Source organism: Lutjanus erythropterus, chromosome 16, assembly GCF_056507025.1.
Source record: "Lutjanus erythropterus isolate fLutEry1 chromosome 16, fLutEry1.hap2, whole genome shotgun sequence".
NCBI lineage: Eukaryota > Metazoa > Chordata > Actinopteri > Lutjaniformes > Lutjanidae > Lutjanus > Lutjanus erythropterus.
This window is the reverse complement of record NC_139332.1, coordinates 21,644,056-21,650,055: the sequence shown is the minus strand read 5'-3', so window position 1 is coordinate 21,650,055 and position 6,000 is coordinate 21,644,056.

The window sequence follows — 6,000 nt, the reverse complement described above, 5'->3', positions numbered from 1 at the left end:
CATGCTGTTGTCCTCTTTTCTAATTAATACATTAATACAACCTGCCTCTCCGAACACGGTGTTATTCCTGCAGGTTTCCACCAGAGGGCACCAGTGTCCTCCTTGGTGTTCCCAGATGAGGTTTCCCCCATTAACATTTTCATGGTGTGTGTGAGAGGGATTTCCTGCTGTCTCTGTGGAGCTGTTTACAATATGAGGCTGTCGGCCCGGAAATAATTCTGGAAAAGCACAGTTGATCTTTCTTCAGAGACTTGTGTAACAAAGCATGACAACATCTGTTTCTGTGTAAATGGCAAACTTGAACTGAGAAGATAAAATTACGTAATTGCTGATCTTTGAGAATTTATTTCTCACTTACATAAACCTTGGGGATGACCGTCTGCTGTATTAGCCGTAGCCTGTTGACTGTAATCGAGTAAGGACGCTCTCCTTTCAGGGGTATTAAAGGCTTTACACAGTGATGGAAGACTCTGTCACACATTCTGTTCATGTCCTCCGACTGGTGTGAGGGTGGGTGATCTGCCCAACACCAAGCAGCCAGGAATAGTGGCTTGCTGCTAAATTTTTAAGAATAAGGATAACTAAAAAGTTTAGTTGATATTTGGAGCCTTCAAGCAGACTGATGACCCAAGTTGTGTACTTCTTTCAAATGCTTGTGTACTTGCTCTGCAGTTCAGTTAAACTGTATAATGTCATATTTCTAATCTCATAATAGTGCAGATAAAAGGAACTGCTATTGGGAAAACAGCAGAAAGCTCATATTGACAGTTTCTGTTGGATTTATATAAAGTAAAATTCCCCAGAAATCAATATTGGCCTTCTAAGCAACAGCTGCCACTTTTGCAATAGATCAGAGATAAGACTACCAAGCAAACATTCTTGGCTACCAGGCTTTCTGCAGGTTCTTAAAAAGTATAAGGTCCAAACATCTTAAATCTTAAACACAATTTTGACAGGTCTTAAAAACTGAATTATGAAGTTAGCATTATTTTCATTAAGCTGCATTAACTTCAGTCTTGCGTTTGTGAAAATTTGTATTGCTCATGCTGTAAGAACTACAAAACAACACCAACATTGACCCAGTGACCACTAATGTAAACTGTGCTTGTACTTTTTTGCCAGTATAGATATAAAATATGTCTTAAATTGAATTCATAATAGTCTTAAAAAGTATTAAATGCAACTTGTTGAAACTTGCAGAAATCCTGACCCTACTTTAGGAAGTCTTCCATCCCTGTAGCTTGGATGTTTCAAATATCTAATGTTAGAGTCCCTGCTGCACATACGACTCATCAGTATGGGTCTAACATTTGTTGGCTATGATAGGCATTTTGAAGCTCCTACATATATATATATATATAAATATAACACCAGCCTGCCGAAGGGCATTTTGGTAGCATAGGTGGATAAAGTCGATTAAGCCTTTCATCCGTAACTGCTGATGGACATCAAAGTGAGCCTGGCTGAGCCAGGTCTTTTTGTGGCCCCAAGCAGCAGCCATCAGTACAGTGATACTGAAAAGAAAAAAGTACCCAACCAGTATACATGTTTTTAAATATTGGGACATTTTGTTTTATTTCCACAAAATAATCAAATAGTAGTTAATCACTTCTGGGGCTTTTGACCATATTAAGCTCAATTTCTAAGACAATATGGACCATAACAATGTAAAGTTAGAACACTTACAGTTACACAACAACTGAGCAAAAGCCATCTGCTCATTAGGACCATGTTTATCTAAAATACAGAGAGCCTCTGTTACAATCTGGGGTGGCTGGTGTGAAGTATAAAGGTCCAGTGTGTACAATTTAGTGGGATCTATTGGCAGAATATATCAGAAATGCAATATAATGTTTACATTAGTATATAATCACCTGCAAATAGGGATGGTTTGCCAGAACAGACAAGCCAGACACAGGCTCTGGATATTGCCTTTTGTGGTAGATGCCCCTAAATCCTACACACTGGTTCTTTAAAGATGTGGGTGTTTATCATGCAGGGAGGGTCTACTGAAAAACATTTTCCATCTGTAGTTCATGTTACATTAAAGGTTACTTTATGGCAAATGTAGGATTCAGTGATTCTGTAGCTTTACCCAGACCAAGGATTTTTAGGATAATTTCAACCATCCTCTTTAATTTGACTCTTGCATGTAGGCCCACTAAATTGCTTGAGTGACTTTGCAACCAGACGAAGAAATTTGTGTCAAAATGTCAACCTTGTCTTTTAGTATTTTCTCTCTATAGAAATGAGTGAAACCAGAACACAGAGAAGTCAGGCTCAAACTGTTGAAACTTCCTCTTTCAAGTGACAGTGATAAACCCCCACAAATACACTTAATTTTGCCTTACTTTACAATATAAAATGGTATGAACATTGCCTCATAAACATCTGATTAAGACCTTATTTCTAAAGTTTTTAATTAATCTGGAGATACATCAAATGTTGTCAATTCAATAATATAAATGTTTGCAGTAAATGCAATGATCAGAAGGAAAGCAGTGAATACCTGGAACCTGAATACCAACAGCAGGCAGATGCCATCTGCAGCTACTGAAAGGTAACAATCATGAACTGGCAGAATACAATATCCTGTAATTTAATCCCATAGATGTCAAGATCAAACGTTGCTGTTTTTGAAACTCTGGCCTTATAGGCAGGCCGCCGCATCCACCCAGAGACAGAGATATAAGCCGCCCATCATCCATCGAGTGGTTTGGCCCAGTTTTTTCACTCACTGCTTGCCTAAGCCGTTTTCTTGATTCCCAATTAAATCAAATGTAATCATCCCAGATGATCTGTGTCACGTGCAGCAGATGCCCCGCACAGAACGAGGATAATATATAAAGAGGCTGCTGAGTAAGATTGAAAGATTCTGTACCATAAATAGAATTTAAAGCCTGTTAGGGGCCATACAGCATTCGCCAGCACTCCATATATTTGGGCTACTGCTCTGTTTTTTTTCTATACTCTTTTTGTCTCAAATGAAACAGTTTGCTTGGTGACTCTTTTCTCTCCGGTCATCCAGGACAAAGTCATGTGAATTGAAATCAATCAAGAGTGAAAACAACAAACTGCCAGGCCGTGTTGTTCTCTGGAGTAAATCAGTATTGAACATTTCTCACCACAGGAACATTAAATGGATGGTATAGCACATCTGTTCCACGTCAGTGAACATTTACTGTGAACTTTATATTCTCTCTCACACACGTTATTGATCAGATACTTTTCTCATTGCCACTGGCCAAAGTCATGACAGATGGAAAAGTACATGCATTTAACGGTTTTACATAGTTACAGAATGCATCTTGTCCCTGCATATTAAAGGGTAGCATGACTAAGTTCGCATTAACTATCTGTTATCTTTATTCATAATATATGTTGATCAAATGGGTTTTTTTTGTCAGATGACGGTATACAATTGTTCATCACTAAAAAACATTTAGAATTAAGTTTGACACTAGTTTTAGAAAAAACAGTTTGCTCAGAACTAAAGTTAACCAAACTATTTGCATGGACTTTTCTGTGTTGAACTGAAAAAAAAAAAAAGTTAGAATAATTTAAAGGAGCAATATGTAAGTCCCTGGTGCTCAAAAAATGAGTGCTGCAATACAAATAGTGAGTTGGTTCCCCTCGCTCCTCGCACATTCATTATTTTTTAAAGTTTAGCCAGTGCGTTCTTTTATAGAGTGTGTATAGTTTCTTTGACTGACTGCTTGAGGGTAAAATGATTGTACTGGAGAATCTGAATGTTATCTGGGTCAAGGAAAGACTTTTACTAAACCCTCCTTCAGCATCCTCTCTCACAAACATCTCCCTCTTTTTGAAGCTGATGTCATTGTACAACCTTTGTGCATTTGGGTAAGAAAAGAGACAGAATGTGACCCACTTGTTTGTTTGCTTTTTTTAAAATTTTTTCTGCCCCTGCCCTGGCCCAGTGGCAGAAAGTAGGTGAGCGTGTCTGTCTGGTAGCCTACTGTCAGACCCAAGGTAATGCCAGCCTCCATTTTGATGCAGGCGGCGGGTAAATCCTTGCTGATCTGCCAGCTTGTTCATCCCCACAGAGGGATAGGACTGAATCTCTGAGGGCAGCTGGACGCACACACATCTACAGGACTCTCATACTCTCAAAACTTCAGTTTGTCTTTATTGTACTATAATCTTAGAGCCATTTGGTCAGATGTGGTAATAAGTTATTGTGCTTTAGAGCTGTTGCTGACTGTTTGTGCAGAGAAAATGCACAGTTTTTACGGACTTCCTATTTCTTTTGAATAATAGGAAATGTGATTGTGATTTCTTAAGAATGATTTCAAAAACAGGGGTTATTTTGTCATAACGACACATAACACAAAATTCACACAACGACACACCCAAGCAGCAGAACGCTTCAGATCTCTTGCAAAAAGAGACACATCATTCAAAACTATACAATAATTTGTAAAAACTCAATTTTGTCACCGTATGGAGCCCACATGGTTCATGCAGTCTGATTCTGTTTTACTTGAGTTGAGTTACACACTTCTGTGCTCAGTCTAAAACAATGAATGTTACATGAATGTTCAGCACAACACAATGATGAAATTATTTCTCTCAGTGCATTTTTCACCAAATAACACAACGAAATATATTCTAAATAGAATATAGCGAATAAACATTTGTAGAGACAAAAAAAAAAAGGATTAATTACAAAAATCCTAAACATCATCTTCCTTATCATCTGCCTAGATGGACCTGGCCATAACACGTCACAGGCTGACCAATCAAAATGCATGTAACATTTCAAATGACTGTGTACAAGGCATTATTTCAACATGTAGTGCATATAGTAAGCTACATCATTCTCTCCTCTTTTAGAAATATCTGAACATTTTTTTTAATGCTTATTGCTGATTGGTGAGTTTACAGTTAAGCACCCTAGTGTCTGTACACCCTGACAGACATGTTTAATCAGTTGATTATAGGTGTGGTATTTTTAGAGGCAGTGCTTTGATGTTCCATTTCTCTGTCTAATATAGAGAAGTGTGTGTAGTGTTTTGCAAAAAGTGTGAAGCTGAGAATGTGCTTACAATACAAGGTTTTGCTCCTTGACTGTTAGGTTTCACTAACTGTTATTTTTAATCTTAGTGTTTAAGCAATCATAAAAAAAACTGTATTGTAATGTTAAACTTCAGCTTTAGTGGTTAGACGCTGATTTAGAGTGAATTTCTTGGCATTCAGTCAACCCAGTCAGCTCTCAGTGAGCCTCTATGCTCAGTTTCAGCCTATGCTGCAATCAGTTTTTGTTGTGATGCCAGCTGCCCTATCACAAGACACAGACACCCTATAATTTGACTCAGATGAGCACGATGCTTCAGCCAGCTCTAATAGCAACATAACTCCACAAATCCCAGTTTAGATACCAGCATGTTGACTTGTTCACAGCAAGCATGCCTCCAAACTGTCCTGTCTGAGGTGAACTCAATCAGTGCACCATAGAAATAAGAGGAGAATCTGTTGTTCTGTTTGCTCTGCCACTGACCAGACCTGTGTTCTCTTTATGTTTGTCAGCGGTGGCTAAAAGTGAGTTATTCTTTAATTTTTTTTTTACAGTTTGATAATTCCATATGTTTGTTAGTTTCATTCATGACTCATTTTGGCGTCAAGTTACGTATGCATTAGAATATTACAGCCTTTGTTCAGCCAGTAAGAGTTTGTTTGATAATTAAGAATAATAAAGATCGACATGAGTAAAAAATACATTTTTCTGTTTGTGTAATTAATAAAGACCCACCATGCCAAAATAAAAATCTTTTTTGGAACCTGCTGCCTTGTTCTGCCTAATTCTGGTGCCTCATGTCCAATATTTAATGTTCCCAGACTCCAGTCCTCTCCAATTAGGTTACATGTAACAACATGTGTAAGTAATACAATTAATGTTGACTTGGATCCTGGTATTGTGCAAATTGAAGGAACTACTTAACAGATGAAACATTGTTTATTTCTGTGTCATGGCAAACATTT